This window comes from Aquarana catesbeiana, linkage group LG13, assembly GCF_042186555.1.
Source record: "Aquarana catesbeiana isolate 2022-GZ linkage group LG13, ASM4218655v1, whole genome shotgun sequence".
NCBI lineage: Eukaryota > Metazoa > Chordata > Amphibia > Anura > Ranidae > Aquarana > Aquarana catesbeiana.
In genome coordinates, this window is record NC_133336.1 from 164,383,470 (window position 1) to 164,402,631 (window position 19,162).

The window sequence follows — 19,162 nt, forward strand, 5'->3', positions numbered from 1 at the left end:
TTGCCCTGTTTTTTTTCCTCGTTTCCCATCTTGGCGCCGCCAAGGTCAAGAGGGTTGAGCGTGCCGTTAGAGATGGCCTACGGCCACATCACCCTGAAAGCGCCCGATCTCGTCTGATCTCGGAGGCTAAGCAGGGTCGGGCCTGGTTAGTACCTGGATGGGAGACCGCCTGGGAATACCAGGTGCCGTAGGCTTCTTTTTTTCTTGGAGTTCTGGACTTGCCCTGTTTTTTTTCCTCGTTTCCCATCTTGGCGCCGCCAAGGTCAAGAGGGTTGAGCGTGCCGTTAGAGATCGCCTACGGCAACATCACCCTGAAAGCGCCCGTTCTCGTCTGATTTCGAAGGCTAAGCAGGGTCGGGCCTGGTTAGTACCTGGATGGGAGACCGCCTGGGAATACCAGGTGCCGTAGGCTTCTTTTTTTTGGGGGCGTTCTGGACTTGCCCTGTTTTTTTTCCTCGTTTCCCATCTTGGCGCCGCCAAGGTCAAGAGGGTTGAGCGTGCCGTTAGAGATCGCCTACAGCCACATCACCCTGAAAGCGCCCGATCTCTTCTGATCTCGGAGGCTAAGCAGGGTCGGGCCTGGTTAGTACCTGGATGGGAGACCGCCTGGGAAAACCAGGTGCCGTAGGCTTCTTTTTTTTGGGGGAGTTCTGGACTTGCCCTGTTTTTTTTCCTCGTTTCCCATCTTGGCGCCGCCAAGGTCAAGAGGGTTGAGCGTGCCGTTGGAGATCGCCTACGGCAACATCACCCTGAAAGCGCCCGATCTCGTCTGATCTCGGAGGCTAAGCAGGGTCGGGCCTGGTTAGTACCTGGATGGGAGACCGCCTGGGAATACCAGGTGCCGTAGGCTTCTTTTTTTCTTGGATTTCTGGACTTGCCCTGTTTTTTTTCCTCGTTTCCCATCTTGGCGCCGCCAAGGTCAAGAGGGTTGAGCGTGCCGTTAGAGATCGCCTACGGCCACATCACCCTGAAAGCGCCCGATCTCGTCTGATCTCGGAGGCTAAGCAGGGTCGGGCCTGGTTAGTACCTGGATGGGAGACCGCCTGGGAATACCAGGTGCCGTAGGCTTCTTTTTTTCTTGGAGTTCTGGACTTGCCCTGTTTTTTTCCTCGTTTCCCATCTTGGTGCCGCCAAAGTCAAGAGGGTTGAGCGTGCCGTAAGAGATCGCCTACGGCCACATCACCCTGAAAGCGCCCGATCTCGTCTGATCTCGGAGGCTAAGCAGGGTCGGGCCTGGTTAGTACCTGGATGGGAGACCGCCTGGGAATACCAGGTGCCGTAGGCTTCTTTTTTTCTTGGAGTTCTGGACTTGCCCTGTTTTTTTTCCTCGTTTCCCATCTTGGCGCCGCCAAGGTCAAGAGGGTTGAGCGTGCCGTTAGAGATCGCCTACGGCCACATCACCCTGAAAGCGCCCGATCTCGTCTGATCTCGGAGGCTATGCAGGGTCGGGCCTGGTTAGTACCTGGATGGGAGACCGCCTGGGAATACCAGGTGCCGTAGGCTTCTTTTTTTCTTGGAGTTCTGGACTTGCCCTGTTTTTTTTCCTCGTTTCCCATCTTGGCGCCGCCAAGGTCAAGAGGGTTGAGCGTGCCGTTAGAGATCGCCTACGGCCACATCACCCTGAAAGCGCCCGATCTCGTCTGATCTCGGAGGCTAAGCAGGGTCGGGCCTAATTAGTACCTGGATGGGAGACCGCCTGGGAATACCAGGTGCCGTAGGCTTCTTTTTTTCTTGGAGTTCTGGACTTGCCCTGTTTTTTTCCTCGTTTCCCATCTTGGTGCCGCCAAAGTCAAGAGGGTTGAGCGTGCCGTAAGAGATCGCCTACGGCCACATCACCCTGAAAGCGCCCGATCTCGTCTGATCTCGGAGGCTAAGCAGGGTCGGGCCTGGTTAGTACCTGGATGGGAGACCGCCTGGGAATACCAGCTGTCGCAGGCTTCTTTTTTTCTTGGAGTTCTGGACTTGCCCTGTTTTTTTTCCTCGTTTCCCATCTTGGCGCCGCCAAGGTCAAGAGGGTTGAGCGTGCCATTAGAGATCGCCTACGGCCACATCACCCTGAAAGCGCCCAATCTCGTCTGATCTCGGAGGCTAAGCAGGGTCGGGCCTGGTTAGTACCTGGATGGGAGACCGCCTGGGAATACCAGGTGCCGTAGGCTTCTTTTTTTCTTGGAGTTCTGGACTTGCCCTGTTTTGTTTCCTGGTTTCCCATCTTGGCGCCGCCAAGGTCAAGAGGGTTGAGCGTGCCGTTAGAGATCGCCTACCGCCACATCACCCTGAAAGCGCCCGATCTCGTCTGATCTCGGAGGCTAAGCAGGCTCGGGCCTGGTTAGTACCTGGATGGGAGACCGCCTGGGAATACCAGGTGCCGTAGGCTTCTCTTTTTTGGGGGCGTTCTGGACTTGCCCTGTTTTTTTTCCTCGTTTCCCATCTTGGCGCCGCCAAGGTCAAGAGGGTTGAGCGTGCCGTTAGAGATCGCCTACGGCCACATCACCCTGAAAGCGCCCGATCTCGTCTGATCTCGGAGGCTAAGCAGGGTCGGGCCTGGTTAGTACCTGGATGGGAGACCGCCTGGGAATACCAGGTGCCGTAGGCTTCTTTTTTTTGGGGGAGTTCTGGACTTGCCCTGTTTTTTTCCTCGTTTCCCATCTTGGCGCCGCCAAGGTCAAGAGGGTTGAGCGTGCCGTTAGAGATCGCCTACGGCCACATCACCCTGAAAGCGCCCGATCTCGTCTGATCTCGGAGGCTAAGCAGGGTCGGGCCTGGTTAGTACCTGGATGGGAGACCGCCTGGGAATACCAGGTGCCGTAGGCTTCTTTTTTTGGGGGGCGTTCTGGACTTGCCCTGTTTTTTTTCCTCGTTTCCCATCTTGGCGCCGCCAAGGTCAAGAGGGTTGAGCGTGCCGTTAGTGATCGCCTACGGCCACATCACCCTGAAAGCGCCTGATCTCGGAGGCTAAGCAGGGTCGGGCCTGGTTAGTACCTGGATGGGAGACCGCCTGGGAATACCAGGTGCCGTAGGCTTCTTTTTTTCTTGGATTTCTGGACTTGCCCTGTTTTTTTTCCTCGTTTCCCATCTTGGCGCCGCCAAGGTCAAGAGGGTTGAGCGTGCCGTTAGAGATCGCCTACGGCCACATCACCCTGAAAGCGCCTGATCTCGGAGGCTAAGCAGGGTCGGGCCTGGTTAGTACCTGGATGGGAGACCGCCTGGGAATACCAGGTGCCGTAGGCTTCTTTTTTTCTTGGAGTTCTGGACTTGCCCTGTTTTTTTCCTCATTTCCCATCTTGGTGCCGCCAAAGTCAAGAGGGTTGAGCGTGCCGTAAGAGATCGCCTACGGCCACATCACCCTGAAAGCGCCCGATCTCGTCTGATCTCGGAGGCTAAGCAGGGTCGGGCCTGGTTAGTACCTGGATGGGAGACCGCCTGGGAATACCAGGTGCCGTAGGCTTCTTTTTTTTGGGGGAGTTCTGGACTTGCCCTGTTTTTTTCCTCGTTTCCCATCTTGGCGCCGCCAAGGTCAAGAGGGTTGAGCGTGCCGTTAGAGATTGCCTACGGCCACATCACCCTGAAAGCGCCCGATCTCGTCTGATCTCGGAGGCTAAGCAGGGTCGGGCCTGGTTAGTACCTGGATGGGAGACCGCCTGGGAATACCAGGTGCCGTAGGCTTCTTTTTTTCTTGGAGTTCTGGACTTGCCCTGTTTTTTTTCCTCGTTTCCCATCTTGGCGCCGCCAAGGTCAAGAGGGTTGAGCTTGCCGTTTGAGATCGCCTACGGCCACATCACCCTGAAAGCGCCCGATCTCGTCTGATCTCGGAGGCTAAGCAGGGTCGGGCCTGGTTAGTACCTGGATGGGAGACCGCCTGGGAATACCAGGTGCCGTAGGCTTCTTTTTTTTGGGGGAGTTCTGGACTTGCCCTGTTTTTTTCCTCGTTTCCCATCTTGGCGCCGCCAAGGTCAAGGGGGTTGAGCGTGCCGTTAGAGATCGCCTACGGCCACATCACCCTGAAAGCGCCCAATCTCGTCTGATCTCGGAGGCTAAGCAGGGTCGGGCCTGGTTAGTACCTGGATGGGAGACCGCCTGGGAATACCAGGTGCCGTAGGCTTCTTTTTTTCTTGGATTTCTGGACTTGCCCTGTTTTTTTTCCTCGTTTCCCATCTTGGCGCCGCCAAGGTCAAGAGGGTTGAGCGTGCCATTAGAGATCGCCTACGGCCACATCACCCTGAAAGCGCCCGATCTCGTCTAATCTCGGAGGCTAAGCAGGGTCGGGCCTGGTTAGTACCTGGATGGGAGACCGCCTGGGAATACCAGGTGCCGTAGGCTTCTTTTTTTCTTGGAGTTCTGGACTTGCCCTGTTTTTTTCCTCGTTTCCCATCTTGGTGCCGCCAAAGTCAAGAGGGTTGAGCGTGCCGTAAGAGATCGCCTACGGCCACATCACCCTGAAAGCGCCCGATCTCGTCTGATCTCGGAGGCTAAGCAGGGTCGGGCCTGGTTAGTACCTGGATGGGAGACCGCCTGGGAATACCAGGTGCCGTAGGCTTCTTTTTTTTGGGGGAGTTCTGGACTTGCCCTGTTTTTTTCCTCGTTTCCCATCTTGGCGCCGCCAAGGTCAAGAGGGTTGAGCGTGCCGTTAGAGATTGCCTACGGCCACATCACCCTGAAAGCGCCCGATCTCGTCTGATCTCGGAGGCTAAGCAGGGTCGTGCCTGGTTAGTACCTGGATGGGAGACCGCCTGGGAATACCAGGTGCCGTAGGCTTCTTTTTTTCTTGGAGTTCTGGACTTGCCCTGTTTTTTTTCCTCGTTTCCCATCTTGGCGCCGCCAAGGTCAAGAGGGTTGAGCATGCCGTTAGAGATCGCCTACGGCCACATCAACCTGAAAGCGCCCGATCTCGTCTGATCTCGGAGGCTAAGCAGGGTCGGGCCTGGTTAGTACCTGGATGGGAGACCGCCTGGGAATACCAGGTGCCGTAGGCTTCTTTTTTTTGGGGGCGTTCTGGACTTGCCCTGTTTTTTTTCCTCGTTTCCCATCTTGGCGCCGCCAAGGTCAAGAGGGTTGAGCGTGCCGTTAGAGATCGCCTACGGCCACATCACCCTGAAAGCGCCCGATCTCGTCTGATCTCGGAGGCTAAGCAGGGTCGGGCCTGGTTAGTACCTGAATGGGAGACCGCCTGGGAATACCAGGTGCCGTAGGCTTCTTTTTTTTGGGGGAGTTCTGGACTTGCCCTGTTTTTTTCCTCGTTTCCCATCTTGGCGCCGCCAAGGTCAAGAGGGTTGAGCGTGCCGTTAGAGATCGCCTACGGCCACATCACCCTGAAAGCGCCCGATCTCGTCTGATCTCGGAGGCTAAGCAGGGTCGGGCCTGGTTAGTACCTGGATGGGAGACCGCCTGGGAATACCAGGTGCCGTAGGCTTCTTTTTTTGGGGGGCGTTCTGGACTTGCCCTGTTTTTTTTCCTCGTTTCCCATCTTGGCGCCGCCAAGGTCAAGAGGGTTGAGCGTGCCGTTAGAGATCGCCTACGGCCACATCACCCTGAAAGCGCCCGATCTCGTCTGATCTCGGAGGCTAAGCAGGGTCGGGCCTGGTTAGTACCTGGATGGGAGACCGCCTGGGAATACCAGGTGCCGTAGGCTTCTTTTTTTCTTGGATTTCTGGACTTGCCCTGTTTTTTTTCCTCGTTTCCCATCTTGGCGCCGCCAATGTCAAGAGGGTTGAGCGTGCCGTTAGAGATCGCCTACGGCCACATCACCCTGAAAGCGCCCGATCTCGTCTCATCTCGGAGGCTAAGCAGGGTCGGGCCTGGTTAGTACCTGGATGGGAGACCGCCTGGGAATACCAGGTGCCGTAGGCTTCTTTTTTTCTTGGAGTTCTGGACTTGCCCTGTTTTTTTCCTCGTTTCCCATCTTGGTGCCGCAAAAGTCAAGAGGGTTGAGCGTGCCGTAAGAGATCGCCTACTGCCACATCACCCTGAAAGCGCCCGATGTCGTCTGATCTCGGAGGCTAAGCAGGGTCGGGCCTGGTTAGTACCTGGATGGGAGACCGCCTGAGAATACCAGGTGCCGTAGGCTTCTTTTTTTCTTGGAGTTCTGGACTTGCCCTGTTTTTTTTCCTCGTTTCCCATCTTGGCGCCGCCAAGGTCAAGAGGGTTGAGCGTGCCGTTAGAGATCGCCTACTGCCACATCACCCTGAAAGCGCCCGATGTCGTCTGATCTCGGAGGCTAAGCAGGGTCGGGCCTGGTTAGTACCTGGATGGGAGACCGCCTGGGAATACCAGGTGCCGTAGGCTTCTTTTTTTCTTGGAGTTCTGGACTTGCCCTGTTTTTCTTCCTCGTTTCCCATCTTGGCGCCGCCAAGGTCAAGAGGGTTGAGCGTGCCGGTAGAGATCGCCTACGGCCACATCACCCTGAAAGTGCCCGATCTCGTCTGATCTCGGAGGCTAAGCAGGGTCGGGCCTGGTTAGTACCTGGATGGGAGACCGCCTGGGAATACCAGGTGCCGTAGGCTTCTTTTTTTTGGGGGCGTTCTGGACTTGCCCTGTTTTTTTTCCTCGTTTCCCATCTTGGCGCCGCCAAGGTCAAGAGGGTTGAGCGTGCCGTTAGAGATCGCCTACGGCCACATCACCCTGAAAGCGCCCGATCTCGTCTGATCTCGGAGGCTAAGCAGGGTCGGGCCTGGTTAGTACCTGGATGGGAGACCGCTTGGGAATACCAGGTGCCGTAGGCTTCTTTTTTTCTTGGATTTCTGGACTTGCCCTGTTTTTTTTCCTCGTTTCCCATCTTGGCGCCGCCAAGGTCAAGAGGGTTGAGCGTGCCGTTAGAGATCGCCTACGGCCACATCACCCTGAAAGTGCCCGATCTCGTCTGATCTCGGAGGCTAAGCAGGGTTGGGCCTGGTTAGTACCTGGATGGGAGACCGCCTGGGAATACCAGGTGCCGTAGGCTTCTTTTTTTCTTGGAGTTCTGGACTTGCCCTATTTTTTTCCTCGTTTCCCATCTTGGTGCCGCCAAAGTCAAGAGGGTTGAGCGTGCCGTAAGAGATCGCCTACGGCCACATCACCCTGAAAGCGCCCGATCTCGTCTGATCTCGGAGGCTAAGCAGGGTCGGGCCTGGTTACTACCTGGATGGGAGACCGCCTGGGAATACCAGGTGCCGTAGGCTTCTTTTTTTTGGGGGAGTTCTGGACTTGCCCTGTTTTTTTTCCTCGTTTCCCATCTTGGCGCCGCCAAGGTCAAGAGGGTTGAGCGTGCCGTTAGAGATCGCCTACGGCCACATCACCCTGAAAGCGCCCGATCTCGTCTGATCTCGGAGGCTAAGCAGGGTCGGTCCTGGTTAGTACCTGGATGGGAGACCGCCTGGAAATACCAGGTGCCGTAGGCTTCTTTTTTTGGGGGGCGTTCTGGACTTGCCCTGTTTTTTTTCCTCGTTTCCCATCTTGGCGCCGCCAAGGTCAAGAGGGTTGAGCGTGCCGTTAGAGATCGCCTACGGCCACATCACCCTGAAAGCGCCCGATCTCGTCTGATCTCGGAGGCTAAGCAGGGTCGGGGCTGGTTAGTACCTGGATGGGAGACCGCCTGGGAATACCAGGTGCCGTAGGCTTCATTTTTTCTTGGAGTTCTGGACTTGCCCTGTTTTTTTCCTCGTTTCCCATCTTGGTGCCGCCAAAGTCAAGAGGGTTGAGCGTGCCGTAAGAGATCGCCTACGGCCACATCACCCTGAAAGCGCCTGATCTCGTCTGATCTCGGAGGCTAAGCAGGGTCGGGCCTGGTTAGTACCTGGATGGGAGACCGCCTGGGAATACCAGGTGCCGTAGGCTTCTTTTTTTTGGGGGAGTTCTGGACTTGCCCTGTTTTTTTCCTCGTTTCCCATCTTGGCGCCGCCAAGGTCAAGAGGGTTGAGCGTGCCGTTAGAGATCGCCTACGGCCACATCACCCTGAAAGCGCCCGATCTCGTCTGATCTCGGAGGCTAAGCAGGGTCGGGCCTGGTTAGTACCTGGATGGGAGACCGCCTGGGAATACCAGGTGCCGTAGGCTTCTTTTTTTTGGGGGAGTTCTGGACTTGCCCTGTTTTTTTTCCTCGTTTCCCATCTTGGCGCCGCCAAGGTCAAGAGGGTTGAGCGTGCCGTTAGAGATCGCCTACGGCCACATCACCCTGAAAGCGCCCGATCTCGTCTGATCTCGGAGGCTAAGCAGGGTCGGGCCTGGTTAGTACCTGGATGGGAGACCGCCTGGGAATACCAGGTGCCGTAGGCTTCTTTTTTTCTTGGAGTTCTGGACTTGCCCTGTTTTTTTTTCCTCGTTTCCCATCTTGGCGCCGCCAAGGTCAAGAGGGTTGAGCGTGCCGTTAGAGATCGCCTACGGCCACATCACCCTGAAAGCGCCCGATCTCGTCTGATCTCGGAGGCTAAGCAGGGTCGGGCCTGGTTAGTACCTGAATGGGAGACCGCCTGGGAATACCAGGTGCCGTAGGCTTCTTTTTTTTGGGGGCGTTCTGGACTTGCCCTGTTTTTTTCCTCGTTTCCCATCTTGGTGCCGCCAAGGTCAAGGGGGTTGAGCGTGCCGTTAGAGATCGCCTACGGCCACATCACCCTGAAAGCGCCCAATCTCGTCTGATCTCGGAGGCTAAGCAGGGTCGGGCCTGGTTAGTACCTGGATGGGAGACCGCCTGGGAATACCAGGTGCCGTAGGCTTCTTTTTTTCTTGGATTTCTGGACTTGCCCTGTTTTTTTTCCTCGTTTCCCATCTTGGCGCCGCCAAGGTCAAGAGGGTTGAGCGTGCCATTAGAGATCGCCTACGGCCACATCACCCTGAAAGCGCCCGATCTCGTCTAATCTCGGAGGCTAAGCAGGGTCGGGCCTGGTTAGTACCTGGATGGGAGACCGCCTGGGAATACCAGGTGCCGTAGGCTTCTTTTTTTCTTGGAGTTCTGGACTTGCCCTGTTTTTTTCCTCGTTTCCCATCTTGGTGCCGCCAAAGTCAAGAGGGTTGAGCGTGCCGTAAGAGATCGCCTACGGCCACATCACCCTGAAAGCGCCCGATCTCGTCTGATCTCGGAGGCTAAGCAGGGTCGGGCCTGGTTAGTACCTGGATGGGAGACCGCCTGGGAATACCAGGTGCCGTAGGCTTCTTTTTTTTGGGGGAGTTCTGGACTTGCCCTGTTTTTTTCCTCGTTTCCCATCTTGGCGCCGCCAAGGTCAAGAGGGTTGAGCGTGCCGTTAGAGATTGCCTACGGCCACATCACCCTGAAAGCGCCCGATCTCGTCTGATCTCGGAGGCTAAGCAGGGTCGTGCCTGGTTAGTACCTGGATGGGAGACCGCCTGGGAATACCAGGTGCCGTAGGCTTCTTTTTTTCTTGGAGTTCTGGACTTGCCCTGTTTTTTTTCCTCGTTTCCCATCTTGGCGCCGCCAAGGTCAAGAGGGTTGAGCATGCCGTTAGAGATCGCCTACGGCCACATCAACCTGAAAGTGCCCGATCTCGTCTGATCTCGGAGGCTAAGCAGGGTCGGGCCTGGTTAGTACCTGGATGGGAGACCGCCTGGGAATACCAGGTGCCGTAGGCTTCTTTTTTTTGGGGGCGTTCTGGACTTGCCCTGTTTTTTTTCCTCGTTTCCCATCTTGGCGCCGCCAAGGTCAAGAGGGTTGAGCGTGCCGTTAGAGATCGCCTACGGCCACATCACCCTGAAAGCGCCCGATCTCGTCTGATCTCGGAGGCTAAGCAGGGTCGGGCCTGGTTAGTACCTGAATGGGAGACCGCCTGGGAATACCAGGTGCCGTAGGCTTCTTTTTTTTGGGGGAGTTCTGGACTTGCCCTGTTTTTTTCCTCGTTTCCCATCTTGGCGCCGCCAAGGTCAAGAGGGTTGAGCGTGCCGTTAGAGATCGCCTACGGCCACATCACCCTGAAAGCGCCCGATCTCGTCTGATCTCGGAGGCTAAGCAGGGTCGGGCCTGGTTAGTACCTGGATGGGAGACCGCCTGGGAATACCAGGTGCCGTAGGCTTCTTTTTTTGGGGGGCGTTCTGGACTTGCCCTGTTTTTTTTCCTCGTTTCCCATCTTGGCGCCGCCAAGGTCAAGAGGGTTGAGCGTGCCGTTAGAGATCGCCTACGGCCACATCACCCTGAAAGCGCCCGATCTCGTCTGATCTCGGAGGCTAAGCAGGGTCGGGCCTGGTTAGTACCTGGATGGGAGACCGCCTGGGAATACCAGGTGCCGTAGGCTTCTTTTTTTCTTGGATTTCTGGACTTGCCCTGTTTTTTTTCCTCGTTTCCCATCTTGGCGCCGCCAATGTCAAGAGGGTTGAGCGTGCCGTTAGAGATCGCCTACGGCCACATCACCCTGAAAGCGCCCGATCTCGTCTGATCTCGGAGGCTAAGCAGGGTCGGGCCTGGTTAGTACCTGGATGGGAGACCGCCTGGGAATACCAGGTGCCGTAGGCTTCTTTTTTTCTTGGAGTTCTGGACTTGCCCTGTTTTTTTCCTCGTTTCCCATCTTGGTGCCGCAAAAGTCAAGAGGGTTGAGCGTGCCGTAAGAGATCGCCTACTGCCACATCACCCTGAAAGCGCCCGATGTCGTCTGATCTCGGAGGCTAAGCAGGGTCGGGCCTGGTTAGTACCTGGATGGGAGACCGCCTGAGAATACCAGGTGCCGTAGGCTTCTTTTTTTCTTGGAGTTCTGGACTTGCCCTGTTTTTTTTCCTCGTTTCCCATCTTGGCGCCGCCAAGGTCAAGAGGGTTGAGCGTGCCGTTAGAGATCGCCTACTGCCACATCACCCTGAAAGCGCCCGATGTCGTCTGATCTCGGAGGCTAAGCAGGGTCGGGCCTGGTTAGTACCTGGATGGGAGACCGCCTGGGAATACCAGGTGCCGTAGGCTTCTTTTTTTCTTGGAGTTCTGGACTTGCCCTGTTTTTTTTCCTCGTTTCCCATCTTGGCGCCGCCAAGGTCAAGAGGGTTGAGCGTGCCGGTAGAGATCGCCTACGGCCACATCACCCTGAAAGTGCCCGATCTCGTCTGATCTCGGAGGCTAAGCAGGGTCGGGCCTGGTTAGTACCTGGATGGGAGACCGCCTGGGAATACCAGGTGCCGTAGGCTTCTTTTTTTTGGGGGCGTTCTGGACTTGCCCTGTTTTTTTTCCTCGTTTCCCATCTTGGCGCCGCCAAGGTCAAGAGGGTTGAGCGTGCCGTTAGAGATCGCCTACGGCCACATCACCCTGAAAGCGCCCGATCTCGTCTGATCTCGGAGGCTAAGCAGGGTCGGGCCTGGTTAGTACCTGGATGGGAGACCGCTTGGGAATACCAGGTGCCGTAGGCTTCTTTTTTTCTTGGATTTCTGGACTTGCCCTGTTTTTTTTCCTCGTTTCCCATCTTGGCGCCGCCAAGGTCAAGAGGGTTGAGCGTGCCGTTAGAGATCGCCTACGGCCACATCACCCTGAAAGTGCCCGATCTCGTCTGATCTCGGAGGCTAAGCAGGGTTGGGCCTGGTTAGTACCTGGATGGGAGACCGCCTGGGAATACCAGGTGCCGTAGGCTTCTTTTTTTCTTGGAGTTCTGGACTTGCCCTATTTTTTTCCTCGTTTCCCATCTTGGTGCCGCCAAAGTCAAGAGGGTTGAGCGTGCCGTAAGAGATCGCCTGCGGCCACATCACCCTGAAAGCGCCTGATCTCGTCTGATCTCGGAGGCTAAGCAGGGTCGGGCCTGGTTAGTACCTGGATGGGAGACCGCCTGGGAATACCAGGTGCCGTAGGCTTCTTTTTTTTGGGGGAGTTCTGGACTTGCCCTGTTTTTTTCCTCGTTTCCCATCTTGGCGCCGCCAAGGTCAAGAGGGTTGAGCGTGCCGTTAGAGATCGCCTACGGCCACATCACCCTGAAAGCGCCCGATCTCGTCTGATCTCGGAGGCTAAGCAGGGTCGGGCCTGGTTAGTACCTGGATGGGAGACCGCCTGGGAATACCAGGTGCCGTAGGCTTCTTTTTTTTGGGGGAGTTCTGGACTTGCCCTGTTTTTTTTCCTCGTTTCCCATCTTGGCGCCGCCAAGGTCAAGAGGGTTGAGCGTGCCGTTAGAGATCGCCTACGGCCACATCACCCTGAAAGCGCCCGATCTCGTCTGATCTCGGAGGCTAAGCAGGGTCGGGCCTGGTTAGTACCTGGATGGGAGACCGCCTGGGAATACCAGGTGCCGTAGGCTTCTTTTTTTCTTGGAGTTCTGGACTTGCCCTGTTTTTTTTTCCTCGTTTCCCATCTTGGCGCCGCCAAGGTCAAGAGGGTTGAGCGTGCCGTTAGAGATCGCCTACGGCCACATCACCCTGAAAGCGCCCGATCTCGTCTGATCTCGGAGGCTAAGCAGGGTCGGGCCTGGTTAGTACCTGAATGGGAGACCGCCTGGGAATACCAGGTGCCGTAGGCTTCTTTTTTTTGGGGGCGTTCTGGACTTGCCCTGTTTTTTTTCCTCGTTTCCCATCTTGGCGCCGCCAAGGTCAAGAGGGTTGAGCGTGCCGTTAGAGATCGCCTACGGCCACATCACCCTGAAAGCGCCCGATCTCGTCTGATCTCGGAGGCTAAGCAGGGTCGGGCCTGGTTAGTACCTGGATGGGAGACCGCCTGGGAATACCAGGTGCTGTAGGCTTCTTTTTTTTGGGGGAGTTCTGGACTTGCCCTGTTTTTTTCCTCGTTTCCCATCTTGGCGCCGCCAAGGTCAAGAGGGTTGAGCGTGCCGTTAGAGATCGCCTACGGCCACATCACCCTGAAAGCGCCCGATCTCGTCTGATCTCGGAGGCTAAGCAGGGTCGGGCCTGGTTAGTACCTGGATGGGAGACCGCCTGGGAATACCAGGTGCCGTAGGCTTCTTTTTTTTGGGGGGCGTTCTGGACTTGCCCTGTTTTTTTTCCTCGTTTCCCATCTTGGCGCCGCCAAGGTCAAGAGGGTTGAGCGTGCCGTTAGAGATCGCCTACGGCCACATCACCCTGAAAGCGCCCGATCTCGTCTGATCTCGGAGGCTAAGCAGGGTCGGGCCTGGTTAGTACCTGGATGGGAGACCGCCTGGGAATACCAGGTGCCGTAGGCTTCTTTTTTTCTTGGATTTCTGGACTTGCCCTGTTTTTTTTCCTCGTTTCCCATCTTGGCGCCGCCAAGGTCAAGAGGGTTGAGCGTGCCATTAGAGATCGCCTACGGCCACATCACCCTGAAAGCGCCCGATCTCGTCTAATCTCGGAGGCTAAGCAGGGTCGGGCCTGGTTAGTACCTGGATGGGAGACCGCCTGGGAATACCAGGTGCCGTAGGCTTCTTTTTTTCTTGGAGTTCTGGACTTGCCCTGTTTTTTTCCTCGTTTCCCATCTTGGTGCCGCCAAAGTCAAGAGGGTTGAGCGTGCCGTAAGAGATCGCCTACGGCCACATCACCCTGAAAGCGCCCGATCTCGTCTGATCTCGGAGGCTAAGCAGGGTCGGGCCTGGTTAGTACCTGGATGGGAGACCGCCTGGGAATACCAGGTGCCGTAGGCTTCTTTTTTTTGGGGGAGTTCTGGACTTGCCCTGTTTTTTTCCTCGTTTCCCATCTTGGCGCCGCCAAGGTCAAGAGGGTTGAGCGTGCCGTTAGAGATTGCCTACGGCCACATCACCCTGAAAGCGCCCGATCTCGTCTGATCTCGGAGGCTAAGCAGGGTCGTGCCTGGTTAGTACCTGGATGGGAGACCGCCTGGGAATACCAGGTGCCGTAGGCTTCTTTTTTTCTTGGAGTTCTGGACTTGCCCTGTTTTTTTTCCTCGTTTCCCATCTTGGCGCCGCCAAGGTCAAGAGGGTTGAGCATGCCGTTAGAGATCGCCTACGGCCACATCACCCTGAAAGCGCCCGATCTCGTCTGATCTCGGAGGCTAAGCAGGGTCGGGCCTGGTTAGTACCTGGATGGGAGACCGCCTGGGAATACCAGGTGCCGTAGGCTTCTTTTTTTTGGGGGCGTTCTGGACTTGCCCTGTTTTTTTTCCTCGTTTCCCATCTTGGCGCCGCCAAGGTCAAGAGGGTTGAGCGTGCCGTTAGAGATCGCCTACGGCCACATCACCCTGAAAGCGCCCGATCTCGTCTGATCTCGGAGGCTAAGCAGGGTCGGGCCTGGTTAGTACCTGAATGGGAGACCGCCTGGGAATACCAGGTGCCGTAGGCTTCTTTTTTTTGGGGGAGTTCTGGACTTGCCCTGTTTTTTTCCTCGTTTCCCATCTTGGCGCCGCCAAGGTCAAGAGGGTTGAGCGTGCCGTTAGAGATCGCCTACGGCCACATCACCCTGAAAGCGCCCGATCTCGTCTGATCTCGGAGGCTAAGCAGGGTCGGGCCTGGTTAGTACCTGGATGGGAGACCGCCTGGGAATACCAGGTGCCGTAGGCTTCTTTTTTTGGGGGGCGTTCTGGACTTGCCCTGTTTTTTTTCCTCGTTTCCCATCTTGGCGCCGCCAAGGTCAAGAGGGTTGAGCGTGCCGTTAGAGATCGCCTACGGCCACATCACCCTGAAAGCGCCCGATCTCGTCTGATCTCGGAGGCTAAGCAGGGTCGGGCCTGGTTAGTACCTGGATGGGAGACCGCCTGGGAATACCAGGTGCCGTAGGCTTCTTTTTTTCTTGGATTTCTGGACTTGCCCTGTTTTTTTTCCTCGTTTCCCATCTTGGCGCCGCCAATGTCAAGAGGGTTGAGCGTGCCGTTAGAGATCGCCTACGGCCACATCACCCTGAAAGCGCCCGATCTCGTCTGATCTCGGAGGCTAAGCAGGGTCGGGCCTGGTTAGTACCTGGATGGGAGACCGCCTGGGAATACCAGGTGCCGTAGGCTTCTTTTTTTCTTGGAGTTCTGGACTTGCCCTGTTTTTTTCCTCGTTTCCCATCTTGGTGCCGCAAAAGTCAAGAGGGTTGAGCGTGCCGTAAGAGATCGCCTACGGCCACATCACCCTGAAAGCGCCCAATCTCGTCTGATCTCGGAGGCTAAGCAGGGTCGGGCCTGGTTAGTACCTGGATGGGAGACCGCCTGAGAATACCAGGTGCCGTAGGCTTCTTTTTTTCTAGGAGTTCTGGACTTGCCCTGTTTTTTTTCCTCGTTTCCCATCTTGGCGCCGCCAAGGTCAAGAGGGTTGAGCGTGCCGTTAGAGATCGCCTACTGCCACATCACCCTGAAAGCGCCCGATGTCGTCTGATCTCGGAGGCTAAGCAGGGTCGGGCCTGGTTAGTACCTGGATGGGAGACCGCCTGGGAATACCAGGTGCCGTAGGCTTCTTTTTTTCTTGGAGTTCTGGACTTGCCCTGTTTTTTTTCCTCGTTTCCCATCTTGGCGCCGCCAAGGTCAAGAGGGTTGAGCGTGCCGTTAGAGATCGCCTACGGCCACATCACCCTGAAAGCACCCGATCTCGTCTGATCTCGGAGGCTAAGCAGGGTCGGGCCTGGTTAGTACCTGGATGGGAGACCGCCTGGGAATACCAGGTGCCGTAGGCTTCTTTTTTTTGGGGGCGTTCTGGACTTGCCCTGTTTTTTTTCCTCGTTTCCCATCTTGGCGCCGCCAAGGTCAAGAGGGTTGAGCGTGCCGTTAGAGATCGCCTACGGCCACATCACCCTGAAAGCGCCCGATCTCGTCTGATCTCGGAGGCTAAGCAGGGTCGGGCCTGGTTAGTACCTGGATGGGAGACCGCCTGGGAATACCAGGTGCCGTAGGCTTCTTTTTTTCTTGGATTTCTGGACTTGCCCTGTTTTTTTTCCTCGTTTCCCATCTTGGCGCCGCCAAGGTCAAGAGGGTTGAGCGTGCCGTTAGAGATCGCCTACGGCCACATCACCCTGAAAGTGCCCGATCTCGTCTGATCTCGGAGGCTAAGCAGGGTTGGGCCTGGTTAGTACCTGGATGGGAGACCGCCTGGGAATACCAGGTGCCGTAGGCTTCTTTTTTTCTTGGAGTTCTGGACTTGCCCTATTTTTTTCCTCGTTTCCCATCTTGGTGCCGCCAAAGTCAAGAGGGTTGAGCGTGCCGTAAGAGATCGCCTACGGCCACATCACCCTGAAAGCGCCCGATCTCGTCTGATCTCGGAGGCTAAGCAGGGTCGGGCCTGGTTACTACCTGGATGGGAGACCGCCTGGGAATACCAGGTGCCGTAGGCTTCTTTTTTTTGGGGGAGTTCTGGACTTGCCCTGTTTTTTTTCCTCGTTTCCCATCTTGGCGCCGCCAAGGTCAAGAGGGTTGAGCGTGCCGTTAGAGATCGCCTACGGCCACATCACCCTGAAAGCGCCCGATCTCGTCTGATCTCGGAGGCTAAGCAGGGTCGGTCCTGGTTAGTACCTGGATGGGAGACCGCCTGGAAATACCAGGTGCCGTAGGCTTCTTTTTTTGGGGGGCGTTCTGGACTTGCCCTGTTTTTTTTCCTCGTTTCCCATCTTGGCGCCGCCAAGGTCAAGAGGGTTGAGCGTGCCGTTAGAGATCGCCTACGGCCACATCACCCTGAAAGCGCCCGATCTCGTCTGATCTCGGAGGCTAAGCAGGGTCGGGCCTGGTTAGTACCTGGATGGGAGACCGCCTGGGAATACCAGGTGCCGTAGGCTTCTTTTTTTCTTGGATTTCTGGACTTGCCCTGTTTTTTTTCCTCGTTTCCCATCTTGGCGCCGCCAAGGTCAAGAGGGTTGAGCGTGCCGTTAGAGATCGCCTACGGCCACATCACCCTGAAAGCGCCCGATCTCGTCTGATCTCGGAGGCTAAGCAGGGTCGGGCCTGGTTAGTACCTGGATGGGAGACCGCCTGGGAATACCAGGTGCCGTAGGCTTCATTTTTTCTTGGAGTTCTGGACTTGCCCTGTTTTTTTCCTCGTTTCCCATCTTGGTGCCGCCAAAGTCAAGAGGGTTGAGCGTGCCGTAAGAGATTGCCTACGGCCACATCACCCTGAAAGCGCCTGATCTCGTCTGATCTCGGAGGCTAAGCAGGGTCGGGCCTGGTTAGTACCTGGATGGGAGACCGCCTGGGAATACCAGGTGCCGTAGGCTTCTTTTTTTTGGGGGAGTTCTGGACTTGCCCTGTTTTTTTCCTCGTTTCCCATCTTGGCGCCGCCAAGGTCAAGAGGGTTGAGCGTGCCGTTAGAGATCGCCTACGGCCACATCACCCTGAAAGCGCCCGATCTCGTCTGATCTCGGAGGCTAAGCAGGGTCGGGCCTGGTTAGTACCTGGATGGGAGACCGCCTGGGAATACCAGGTGCCGTAGGCTTCTTTTTTTTGGGGGAGTTCTGGACTTGCCCTGTTTTTTTTCCTCGTTTCCCATCTTGGCGCCGCCAAGGTCAAGAGGGTTGAGCGTGCCGTTAGAGATCGCCTACGGCCACATCACCCTGAAAGCGCCCGATCTCGTCTGATCTCGGAGGCTAAGCAGGGTCGGGCCTGGTTAGTACCTGGATGGGAGACCGCCTGGGAATACCAGGTGCCGTAGGCTTCTTTTTTTGGGGGGCGTTCTGGACTTACCCTGTTTTTTTTCCTCGTTTCCCATCTTGGCGCCGCCAAGGTCAAGAGGGTTGAGCGTGCCGTTAGTGATCGCCTACGGCCACATCACCCTGAAAGCGCCCGATCTCGTCTGATCTCGGAGGCTAAGCAGGGTCGGGCCTGGTTAGTACCTGGATGGGAGACCGCCTGGGAATACCAGGTGCCGTAGGCTTCTTTTTTTCTTGGATTTCTGGACTTGCCCTGTTTTTTTTCCTCGTTTCCCATCTTGGCGCCGCCAAGGTCAAGAGGGTTGAGCGTGCCGTTAGAGATCGCCTACGGCCACATCACCCTGAAAGCGCCCGATCTCGTCTGATCTCGGAGGCTAAGCAGGGTCGGGCCTGGTTAGTACCTGGATGGGAGACCGCCTGGGAATACCAGGTGCCGTAGGCTTCTTTTTTTCTTGGAGTTCTGGACTTGCCCTGTTTTTTTCCTCGTTTCCCATCTTGGTGCCGCCAAAGTCAAGAGGGTTGAGCGTGCCATAAGAGATCGCCTACGGCCACATCACCCTGAAAGCGCCCGATCTCGGAGGCTAAGCAGGGTCGGGCCTGGTTAGTACCTGGATGGGAGACCGCCTGGGAATACCAGGTGCCGTAGGCTTCTTTTTTTTGGGGGAGTTCTGGACTTGCCCTGTTTTTTTCCTCGTTTCCCATCTTGGCGCCGCCAAGGTCAAGAGGGTTGAGCGTGCCGTTAGAGATCGCCTACGGCCACATCACCCTGAAAGCGCCCGATCTCGTCTGATCTCGGAGGCTAAGCAGGGTCGGGCCTGGTTAGTACCTGGATGGGAGACCGCCTGGGAATACCAGGTGCCGTAGGCTTTTTTTTTTTGGGGGAGTTCTGGACTTGCCCTGTTTTTTTTCCTCGTTTCCCATCTTGGCGCCGCCAAGGTCAAGAGGGTTGAGCGTGCCGTTAGAGATCGCGTACGGCCACATCACCCTGAAAGCGCCCGATCTCGTCTGATCTCGGAGGCTAAGCAGGGTCGGGCCTGGTTAGTACCTGGATGGGAGACCGCCTGGGAATACCAGGTGCCGTAGGCTTCTTTTTTTGGGGGGCGTTCTGGACTTGCCCTGTTTTTTTTCCTCGTTTCCCATCTTGGCGCCGCCAAGGTCAAGAGGGTTGAGCGTGCCGTTAGAGATCGCCTACGGCCACATCACCCTGAAAGCGCCCGATCTCGTCTGATCTCGGAGGCTAAGCAGGGTCGGGCCTGGTTAGTACCTGGATGGGAGACCGCCTGGGAATACCAGGTGCCGTAGGCTTCTTTTTTTCTTAGATTTCTGGACTTGCCCTGTTTTTTTTCCTCGTTTCCCATCTTGGCGCCGCCAAGGTCAAGAGGGTTGAGCATGCCGTTAGAGATCGCCTACGGCCACATCACCCTGAAAGCGCCCGATCTCGTCTGATCTCGGAGGATAAGCAGGGTCGGGCCTGGTTAGTACCTGGATGGGAGACCGCCTGGGAATACCAGGTGCCGTAGGCTTCTTTTTTTCTTGGAGTTCTGGACTTGCCCTGTTTTTTTCCTCGTTTCCCATCTTGGTGCCGCCAAAGTCAAGAGGGTTGAGCGTGCCGTAAGAGATCGCCTACGGCCACATCACCCTGAAACCGCCCGATCTCGTCTGATCTCGGAGGCTAAGCAGGGTCGGGCCTGGTTAGTACCTGGATGGGAGACCGCCTGGGAATACCAGGTGCCGTAGGCTTCTTTTTTTTGGGGGAGTTC

At 56.3% G+C, this 19,162-nt stretch overlaps 78 non-coding genes and 10 pseudogenes across 78 annotated transcripts; all 88 read left to right on the forward strand.

Moving 5' to 3' along the window:
- Positions 1-75: 75 nt before the first annotated feature.
- On the forward strand, positions 76-194 carry LOC141118632 (5S ribosomal RNA). The gene has a single exon (XR_012237998.1). It is a non-coding gene; the product is annotated as a 5S ribosomal RNA (ribosomal RNA).
- Positions 195-293: 99 nt separating this feature from the next.
- Positions 294-412, forward strand: LOC141120599 (5S ribosomal RNA; annotated as a pseudogene).
- Positions 413-512: 100 nt separating this feature from the next.
- On the forward strand, positions 513-631 carry LOC141120504 (5S ribosomal RNA). Its single transcript, XR_012239821.1, has one exon. It is a non-coding gene; the product is annotated as a 5S ribosomal RNA (ribosomal RNA).
- A 100-nt stretch (positions 632-731) lies between these two features.
- On the forward strand, positions 732-850 carry LOC141120053 (5S ribosomal RNA). Its single transcript, XR_012239386.1, has one exon. It is a non-coding gene; the product is annotated as a 5S ribosomal RNA (ribosomal RNA).
- A 99-nt stretch (positions 851-949) lies between these two features.
- On the forward strand, positions 950-1,068 carry LOC141118643 (5S ribosomal RNA). Its single transcript, XR_012238009.1, has one exon. It is a non-coding gene; the product is annotated as a 5S ribosomal RNA (ribosomal RNA).
- Positions 1,069-1,166: 98 nt separating this feature from the next.
- On the forward strand, positions 1,167-1,285 carry LOC141118654 (5S ribosomal RNA). The gene has a single exon (XR_012238020.1). It is a non-coding gene; the product is annotated as a 5S ribosomal RNA (ribosomal RNA).
- A 99-nt stretch (positions 1,286-1,384) lies between these two features.
- LOC141120432 (5S ribosomal RNA) lies at positions 1,385-1,503 on the forward strand. The gene has a single exon (XR_012239752.1). It is a non-coding gene; the product is annotated as a 5S ribosomal RNA (ribosomal RNA).
- A 99-nt stretch (positions 1,504-1,602) lies between these two features.
- On the forward strand, positions 1,603-1,721 carry LOC141120416 (5S ribosomal RNA). The gene has a single exon (XR_012239737.1). It is a non-coding gene; the product is annotated as a 5S ribosomal RNA (ribosomal RNA).
- Positions 1,722-1,819: 98 nt separating this feature from the next.
- Positions 1,820-1,938, forward strand: LOC141120592 (5S ribosomal RNA; annotated as a pseudogene).
- A 99-nt stretch (positions 1,939-2,037) lies between these two features.
- Positions 2,038-2,156, forward strand: LOC141120446 (5S ribosomal RNA). Its single transcript, XR_012239766.1, has one exon. It is a non-coding gene; the product is annotated as a 5S ribosomal RNA (ribosomal RNA).
- A 99-nt stretch (positions 2,157-2,255) lies between these two features.
- LOC141120574 (5S ribosomal RNA) lies at positions 2,256-2,374 on the forward strand. Its single transcript, XR_012239889.1, has one exon. It is a non-coding gene; the product is annotated as a 5S ribosomal RNA (ribosomal RNA).
- A 100-nt stretch (positions 2,375-2,474) lies between these two features.
- LOC141118665 (5S ribosomal RNA) lies at positions 2,475-2,593 on the forward strand. Its single transcript, XR_012238031.1, has one exon. It is a non-coding gene; the product is annotated as a 5S ribosomal RNA (ribosomal RNA).
- Positions 2,594-2,692: 99 nt separating this feature from the next.
- On the forward strand, positions 2,693-2,811 carry LOC141118677 (5S ribosomal RNA). Its single transcript, XR_012238042.1, has one exon. It is a non-coding gene; the product is annotated as a 5S ribosomal RNA (ribosomal RNA).
- Positions 2,812-2,911: 100 nt separating this feature from the next.
- Positions 2,912-3,020, forward strand: LOC141120615 (5S ribosomal RNA; annotated as a pseudogene).
- Positions 3,021-3,119: 99 nt separating this feature from the next.
- On the forward strand, positions 3,120-3,228 carry LOC141120616 (5S ribosomal RNA; annotated as a pseudogene).
- A 98-nt stretch (positions 3,229-3,326) lies between these two features.
- LOC141118689 (5S ribosomal RNA) lies at positions 3,327-3,445 on the forward strand. Its single transcript, XR_012238053.1, has one exon. It is a non-coding gene; the product is annotated as a 5S ribosomal RNA (ribosomal RNA).
- A 99-nt stretch (positions 3,446-3,544) lies between these two features.
- LOC141118701 (5S ribosomal RNA) lies at positions 3,545-3,663 on the forward strand. The gene has a single exon (XR_012238065.1). It is a non-coding gene; the product is annotated as a 5S ribosomal RNA (ribosomal RNA).
- A 99-nt stretch (positions 3,664-3,762) lies between these two features.
- On the forward strand, positions 3,763-3,881 carry LOC141118713 (5S ribosomal RNA). The gene has a single exon (XR_012238076.1). It is a non-coding gene; the product is annotated as a 5S ribosomal RNA (ribosomal RNA).
- A 99-nt stretch (positions 3,882-3,980) lies between these two features.
- On the forward strand, positions 3,981-4,099 carry LOC141120447 (5S ribosomal RNA). The gene has a single exon (XR_012239767.1). It is a non-coding gene; the product is annotated as a 5S ribosomal RNA (ribosomal RNA).
- A 99-nt stretch (positions 4,100-4,198) lies between these two features.
- LOC141120437 (5S ribosomal RNA) lies at positions 4,199-4,317 on the forward strand. Its single transcript, XR_012239757.1, has one exon. It is a non-coding gene; the product is annotated as a 5S ribosomal RNA (ribosomal RNA).
- A 98-nt stretch (positions 4,318-4,415) lies between these two features.
- LOC141118724 (5S ribosomal RNA) lies at positions 4,416-4,534 on the forward strand. Its single transcript, XR_012238087.1, has one exon. It is a non-coding gene; the product is annotated as a 5S ribosomal RNA (ribosomal RNA).
- Positions 4,535-4,633: 99 nt separating this feature from the next.
- On the forward strand, positions 4,634-4,752 carry LOC141119983 (5S ribosomal RNA). Its single transcript, XR_012239316.1, has one exon. It is a non-coding gene; the product is annotated as a 5S ribosomal RNA (ribosomal RNA).
- Positions 4,753-4,851: 99 nt separating this feature from the next.
- Positions 4,852-4,970, forward strand: LOC141120343 (5S ribosomal RNA). The gene has a single exon (XR_012239666.1). It is a non-coding gene; the product is annotated as a 5S ribosomal RNA (ribosomal RNA).
- A 100-nt stretch (positions 4,971-5,070) lies between these two features.
- On the forward strand, positions 5,071-5,189 carry LOC141120000 (5S ribosomal RNA). Its single transcript, XR_012239333.1, has one exon. It is a non-coding gene; the product is annotated as a 5S ribosomal RNA (ribosomal RNA).
- A 99-nt stretch (positions 5,190-5,288) lies between these two features.
- On the forward strand, positions 5,289-5,407 carry LOC141118736 (5S ribosomal RNA). Its single transcript, XR_012238098.1, has one exon. It is a non-coding gene; the product is annotated as a 5S ribosomal RNA (ribosomal RNA).
- Positions 5,408-5,507: 100 nt separating this feature from the next.
- LOC141118748 (5S ribosomal RNA) lies at positions 5,508-5,626 on the forward strand. Its single transcript, XR_012238109.1, has one exon. It is a non-coding gene; the product is annotated as a 5S ribosomal RNA (ribosomal RNA).
- Positions 5,627-5,725: 99 nt separating this feature from the next.
- LOC141120547 (5S ribosomal RNA) lies at positions 5,726-5,844 on the forward strand. Its single transcript, XR_012239863.1, has one exon. It is a non-coding gene; the product is annotated as a 5S ribosomal RNA (ribosomal RNA).
- Positions 5,845-5,942: 98 nt separating this feature from the next.
- On the forward strand, positions 5,943-6,061 carry LOC141120605 (5S ribosomal RNA; annotated as a pseudogene).
- Positions 6,062-6,160: 99 nt separating this feature from the next.
- On the forward strand, positions 6,161-6,279 carry LOC141120594 (5S ribosomal RNA; annotated as a pseudogene).
- Positions 6,280-6,378: 99 nt separating this feature from the next.
- Positions 6,379-6,497, forward strand: LOC141120029 (5S ribosomal RNA). Its single transcript, XR_012239362.1, has one exon. It is a non-coding gene; the product is annotated as a 5S ribosomal RNA (ribosomal RNA).
- Positions 6,498-6,597: 100 nt separating this feature from the next.
- On the forward strand, positions 6,598-6,716 carry LOC141119890 (5S ribosomal RNA). Its single transcript, XR_012239223.1, has one exon. It is a non-coding gene; the product is annotated as a 5S ribosomal RNA (ribosomal RNA).
- Positions 6,717-6,815: 99 nt separating this feature from the next.
- Positions 6,816-6,934, forward strand: LOC141119914 (5S ribosomal RNA). Its single transcript, XR_012239247.1, has one exon. It is a non-coding gene; the product is annotated as a 5S ribosomal RNA (ribosomal RNA).
- A 98-nt stretch (positions 6,935-7,032) lies between these two features.
- LOC141120346 (5S ribosomal RNA) lies at positions 7,033-7,151 on the forward strand. Its single transcript, XR_012239669.1, has one exon. It is a non-coding gene; the product is annotated as a 5S ribosomal RNA (ribosomal RNA).
- Positions 7,152-7,251: 100 nt separating this feature from the next.
- Positions 7,252-7,370, forward strand: LOC141120533 (5S ribosomal RNA). Its single transcript, XR_012239849.1, has one exon. It is a non-coding gene; the product is annotated as a 5S ribosomal RNA (ribosomal RNA).
- A 100-nt stretch (positions 7,371-7,470) lies between these two features.
- On the forward strand, positions 7,471-7,589 carry LOC141120510 (5S ribosomal RNA). Its single transcript, XR_012239827.1, has one exon. It is a non-coding gene; the product is annotated as a 5S ribosomal RNA (ribosomal RNA).
- Positions 7,590-7,687: 98 nt separating this feature from the next.
- On the forward strand, positions 7,688-7,806 carry LOC141120084 (5S ribosomal RNA). Its single transcript, XR_012239415.1, has one exon. It is a non-coding gene; the product is annotated as a 5S ribosomal RNA (ribosomal RNA).
- Positions 7,807-7,905: 99 nt separating this feature from the next.
- On the forward strand, positions 7,906-8,024 carry LOC141118759 (5S ribosomal RNA). The gene has a single exon (XR_012238120.1). It is a non-coding gene; the product is annotated as a 5S ribosomal RNA (ribosomal RNA).
- Positions 8,025-8,124: 100 nt separating this feature from the next.
- LOC141118771 (5S ribosomal RNA) lies at positions 8,125-8,243 on the forward strand. The gene has a single exon (XR_012238131.1). It is a non-coding gene; the product is annotated as a 5S ribosomal RNA (ribosomal RNA).
- A 100-nt stretch (positions 8,244-8,343) lies between these two features.
- On the forward strand, positions 8,344-8,462 carry LOC141120001 (5S ribosomal RNA). The gene has a single exon (XR_012239334.1). It is a non-coding gene; the product is annotated as a 5S ribosomal RNA (ribosomal RNA).
- A 99-nt stretch (positions 8,463-8,561) lies between these two features.
- Positions 8,562-8,680, forward strand: LOC141120448 (5S ribosomal RNA). Its single transcript, XR_012239768.1, has one exon. It is a non-coding gene; the product is annotated as a 5S ribosomal RNA (ribosomal RNA).
- Positions 8,681-8,779: 99 nt separating this feature from the next.
- On the forward strand, positions 8,780-8,898 carry LOC141120438 (5S ribosomal RNA). The gene has a single exon (XR_012239758.1). It is a non-coding gene; the product is annotated as a 5S ribosomal RNA (ribosomal RNA).
- Positions 8,899-8,996: 98 nt separating this feature from the next.
- Positions 8,997-9,115, forward strand: LOC141118783 (5S ribosomal RNA). The gene has a single exon (XR_012238142.1). It is a non-coding gene; the product is annotated as a 5S ribosomal RNA (ribosomal RNA).
- Positions 9,116-9,214: 99 nt separating this feature from the next.
- Positions 9,215-9,333, forward strand: LOC141119984 (5S ribosomal RNA). Its single transcript, XR_012239317.1, has one exon. It is a non-coding gene; the product is annotated as a 5S ribosomal RNA (ribosomal RNA).
- A 99-nt stretch (positions 9,334-9,432) lies between these two features.
- Positions 9,433-9,551, forward strand: LOC141120498 (5S ribosomal RNA). Its single transcript, XR_012239816.1, has one exon. It is a non-coding gene; the product is annotated as a 5S ribosomal RNA (ribosomal RNA).
- Positions 9,552-9,651: 100 nt separating this feature from the next.
- LOC141120002 (5S ribosomal RNA) lies at positions 9,652-9,770 on the forward strand. The gene has a single exon (XR_012239335.1). It is a non-coding gene; the product is annotated as a 5S ribosomal RNA (ribosomal RNA).
- A 99-nt stretch (positions 9,771-9,869) lies between these two features.
- On the forward strand, positions 9,870-9,988 carry LOC141118794 (5S ribosomal RNA). The gene has a single exon (XR_012238153.1). It is a non-coding gene; the product is annotated as a 5S ribosomal RNA (ribosomal RNA).
- A 100-nt stretch (positions 9,989-10,088) lies between these two features.
- Positions 10,089-10,207, forward strand: LOC141118806 (5S ribosomal RNA). Its single transcript, XR_012238164.1, has one exon. It is a non-coding gene; the product is annotated as a 5S ribosomal RNA (ribosomal RNA).
- Positions 10,208-10,306: 99 nt separating this feature from the next.
- On the forward strand, positions 10,307-10,425 carry LOC141118818 (5S ribosomal RNA). The gene has a single exon (XR_012238176.1). It is a non-coding gene; the product is annotated as a 5S ribosomal RNA (ribosomal RNA).
- A 98-nt stretch (positions 10,426-10,523) lies between these two features.
- Positions 10,524-10,642, forward strand: LOC141120607 (5S ribosomal RNA; annotated as a pseudogene).
- A 99-nt stretch (positions 10,643-10,741) lies between these two features.
- LOC141120596 (5S ribosomal RNA) lies at positions 10,742-10,860 on the forward strand (annotated as a pseudogene).
- A 99-nt stretch (positions 10,861-10,959) lies between these two features.
- On the forward strand, positions 10,960-11,078 carry LOC141120030 (5S ribosomal RNA). The gene has a single exon (XR_012239363.1). It is a non-coding gene; the product is annotated as a 5S ribosomal RNA (ribosomal RNA).
- Positions 11,079-11,178: 100 nt separating this feature from the next.
- On the forward strand, positions 11,179-11,297 carry LOC141119891 (5S ribosomal RNA). Its single transcript, XR_012239224.1, has one exon. It is a non-coding gene; the product is annotated as a 5S ribosomal RNA (ribosomal RNA).
- Positions 11,298-11,396: 99 nt separating this feature from the next.
- On the forward strand, positions 11,397-11,515 carry LOC141119915 (5S ribosomal RNA). Its single transcript, XR_012239248.1, has one exon. It is a non-coding gene; the product is annotated as a 5S ribosomal RNA (ribosomal RNA).
- Positions 11,516-11,613: 98 nt separating this feature from the next.
- Positions 11,614-11,732, forward strand: LOC141120350 (5S ribosomal RNA). The gene has a single exon (XR_012239673.1). It is a non-coding gene; the product is annotated as a 5S ribosomal RNA (ribosomal RNA).
- A 99-nt stretch (positions 11,733-11,831) lies between these two features.
- LOC141118829 (5S ribosomal RNA) lies at positions 11,832-11,950 on the forward strand. The gene has a single exon (XR_012238187.1). It is a non-coding gene; the product is annotated as a 5S ribosomal RNA (ribosomal RNA).
- Positions 11,951-12,050: 100 nt separating this feature from the next.
- LOC141118840 (5S ribosomal RNA) lies at positions 12,051-12,169 on the forward strand. The gene has a single exon (XR_012238198.1). It is a non-coding gene; the product is annotated as a 5S ribosomal RNA (ribosomal RNA).
- Positions 12,170-12,269: 100 nt separating this feature from the next.
- Positions 12,270-12,388, forward strand: LOC141120003 (5S ribosomal RNA). Its single transcript, XR_012239336.1, has one exon. It is a non-coding gene; the product is annotated as a 5S ribosomal RNA (ribosomal RNA).
- Positions 12,389-12,488: 100 nt separating this feature from the next.
- On the forward strand, positions 12,489-12,607 carry LOC141119882 (5S ribosomal RNA). Its single transcript, XR_012239215.1, has one exon. It is a non-coding gene; the product is annotated as a 5S ribosomal RNA (ribosomal RNA).
- Positions 12,608-12,706: 99 nt separating this feature from the next.
- LOC141118852 (5S ribosomal RNA) lies at positions 12,707-12,825 on the forward strand. The gene has a single exon (XR_012238209.1). It is a non-coding gene; the product is annotated as a 5S ribosomal RNA (ribosomal RNA).
- Positions 12,826-12,926: 101 nt separating this feature from the next.
- On the forward strand, positions 12,927-13,045 carry LOC141118863 (5S ribosomal RNA). The gene has a single exon (XR_012238220.1). It is a non-coding gene; the product is annotated as a 5S ribosomal RNA (ribosomal RNA).
- Positions 13,046-13,144: 99 nt separating this feature from the next.
- Positions 13,145-13,263, forward strand: LOC141120439 (5S ribosomal RNA). Its single transcript, XR_012239759.1, has one exon. It is a non-coding gene; the product is annotated as a 5S ribosomal RNA (ribosomal RNA).
- Positions 13,264-13,361: 98 nt separating this feature from the next.
- On the forward strand, positions 13,362-13,480 carry LOC141118874 (5S ribosomal RNA). Its single transcript, XR_012238231.1, has one exon. It is a non-coding gene; the product is annotated as a 5S ribosomal RNA (ribosomal RNA).
- A 99-nt stretch (positions 13,481-13,579) lies between these two features.
- Positions 13,580-13,698, forward strand: LOC141119985 (5S ribosomal RNA). Its single transcript, XR_012239318.1, has one exon. It is a non-coding gene; the product is annotated as a 5S ribosomal RNA (ribosomal RNA).
- A 99-nt stretch (positions 13,699-13,797) lies between these two features.
- LOC141118885 (5S ribosomal RNA) lies at positions 13,798-13,916 on the forward strand. The gene has a single exon (XR_012238242.1). It is a non-coding gene; the product is annotated as a 5S ribosomal RNA (ribosomal RNA).
- Positions 13,917-14,016: 100 nt separating this feature from the next.
- LOC141120004 (5S ribosomal RNA) lies at positions 14,017-14,135 on the forward strand. Its single transcript, XR_012239337.1, has one exon. It is a non-coding gene; the product is annotated as a 5S ribosomal RNA (ribosomal RNA).
- Positions 14,136-14,234: 99 nt separating this feature from the next.
- Positions 14,235-14,353, forward strand: LOC141118897 (5S ribosomal RNA). The gene has a single exon (XR_012238253.1). It is a non-coding gene; the product is annotated as a 5S ribosomal RNA (ribosomal RNA).
- Positions 14,354-14,453: 100 nt separating this feature from the next.
- LOC141118909 (5S ribosomal RNA) lies at positions 14,454-14,572 on the forward strand. Its single transcript, XR_012238264.1, has one exon. It is a non-coding gene; the product is annotated as a 5S ribosomal RNA (ribosomal RNA).
- Positions 14,573-14,671: 99 nt separating this feature from the next.
- On the forward strand, positions 14,672-14,790 carry LOC141118920 (5S ribosomal RNA). The gene has a single exon (XR_012238277.1). It is a non-coding gene; the product is annotated as a 5S ribosomal RNA (ribosomal RNA).
- A 98-nt stretch (positions 14,791-14,888) lies between these two features.
- LOC141120551 (5S ribosomal RNA) lies at positions 14,889-15,007 on the forward strand. Its single transcript, XR_012239867.1, has one exon. It is a non-coding gene; the product is annotated as a 5S ribosomal RNA (ribosomal RNA).
- Positions 15,008-15,106: 99 nt separating this feature from the next.
- Positions 15,107-15,225, forward strand: LOC141120597 (5S ribosomal RNA; annotated as a pseudogene).
- A 99-nt stretch (positions 15,226-15,324) lies between these two features.
- LOC141118228 (5S ribosomal RNA) lies at positions 15,325-15,443 on the forward strand. Its single transcript, XR_012237612.1, has one exon. It is a non-coding gene; the product is annotated as a 5S ribosomal RNA (ribosomal RNA).
- A 100-nt stretch (positions 15,444-15,543) lies between these two features.
- On the forward strand, positions 15,544-15,662 carry LOC141118933 (5S ribosomal RNA). Its single transcript, XR_012238289.1, has one exon. It is a non-coding gene; the product is annotated as a 5S ribosomal RNA (ribosomal RNA).
- Positions 15,663-15,761: 99 nt separating this feature from the next.
- LOC141119916 (5S ribosomal RNA) lies at positions 15,762-15,880 on the forward strand. The gene has a single exon (XR_012239249.1). It is a non-coding gene; the product is annotated as a 5S ribosomal RNA (ribosomal RNA).
- A 98-nt stretch (positions 15,881-15,978) lies between these two features.
- LOC141120347 (5S ribosomal RNA) lies at positions 15,979-16,097 on the forward strand. Its single transcript, XR_012239670.1, has one exon. It is a non-coding gene; the product is annotated as a 5S ribosomal RNA (ribosomal RNA).
- Positions 16,098-16,197: 100 nt separating this feature from the next.
- Positions 16,198-16,316, forward strand: LOC141120534 (5S ribosomal RNA). Its single transcript, XR_012239850.1, has one exon. It is a non-coding gene; the product is annotated as a 5S ribosomal RNA (ribosomal RNA).
- A 100-nt stretch (positions 16,317-16,416) lies between these two features.
- Positions 16,417-16,535, forward strand: LOC141118944 (5S ribosomal RNA). The gene has a single exon (XR_012238300.1). It is a non-coding gene; the product is annotated as a 5S ribosomal RNA (ribosomal RNA).
- Positions 16,536-16,634: 99 nt separating this feature from the next.
- On the forward strand, positions 16,635-16,753 carry LOC141118956 (5S ribosomal RNA). Its single transcript, XR_012238312.1, has one exon. It is a non-coding gene; the product is annotated as a 5S ribosomal RNA (ribosomal RNA).
- A 98-nt stretch (positions 16,754-16,851) lies between these two features.
- Positions 16,852-16,970, forward strand: LOC141120085 (5S ribosomal RNA). The gene has a single exon (XR_012239416.1). It is a non-coding gene; the product is annotated as a 5S ribosomal RNA (ribosomal RNA).
- Positions 16,971-17,069: 99 nt separating this feature from the next.
- LOC141118967 (5S ribosomal RNA) lies at positions 17,070-17,188 on the forward strand. Its single transcript, XR_012238323.1, has one exon. It is a non-coding gene; the product is annotated as a 5S ribosomal RNA (ribosomal RNA).
- Positions 17,189-17,288: 100 nt separating this feature from the next.
- On the forward strand, positions 17,289-17,407 carry LOC141118979 (5S ribosomal RNA). Its single transcript, XR_012238334.1, has one exon. It is a non-coding gene; the product is annotated as a 5S ribosomal RNA (ribosomal RNA).
- Positions 17,408-17,507: 100 nt separating this feature from the next.
- LOC141118991 (5S ribosomal RNA) lies at positions 17,508-17,626 on the forward strand. The gene has a single exon (XR_012238346.1). It is a non-coding gene; the product is annotated as a 5S ribosomal RNA (ribosomal RNA).
- Positions 17,627-17,725: 99 nt separating this feature from the next.
- On the forward strand, positions 17,726-17,844 carry LOC141119002 (5S ribosomal RNA). Its single transcript, XR_012238357.1, has one exon. It is a non-coding gene; the product is annotated as a 5S ribosomal RNA (ribosomal RNA).
- Positions 17,845-17,942: 98 nt separating this feature from the next.
- Positions 17,943-18,051, forward strand: LOC141120601 (5S ribosomal RNA; annotated as a pseudogene).
- A 99-nt stretch (positions 18,052-18,150) lies between these two features.
- Positions 18,151-18,269, forward strand: LOC141119013 (5S ribosomal RNA). Its single transcript, XR_012238368.1, has one exon. It is a non-coding gene; the product is annotated as a 5S ribosomal RNA (ribosomal RNA).
- A 100-nt stretch (positions 18,270-18,369) lies between these two features.
- Positions 18,370-18,488, forward strand: LOC141120334 (5S ribosomal RNA). Its single transcript, XR_012239658.1, has one exon. It is a non-coding gene; the product is annotated as a 5S ribosomal RNA (ribosomal RNA).
- A 100-nt stretch (positions 18,489-18,588) lies between these two features.
- Positions 18,589-18,707, forward strand: LOC141119024 (5S ribosomal RNA). Its single transcript, XR_012238379.1, has one exon. It is a non-coding gene; the product is annotated as a 5S ribosomal RNA (ribosomal RNA).
- Positions 18,708-18,806: 99 nt separating this feature from the next.
- On the forward strand, positions 18,807-18,925 carry LOC141120045 (5S ribosomal RNA). The gene has a single exon (XR_012239378.1). It is a non-coding gene; the product is annotated as a 5S ribosomal RNA (ribosomal RNA).
- A 98-nt stretch (positions 18,926-19,023) lies between these two features.
- Positions 19,024-19,142, forward strand: LOC141120116 (5S ribosomal RNA). The gene has a single exon (XR_012239445.1). It is a non-coding gene; the product is annotated as a 5S ribosomal RNA (ribosomal RNA).
- The last annotated feature ends 20 nt before the right edge of the window (positions 19,143-19,162 follow it).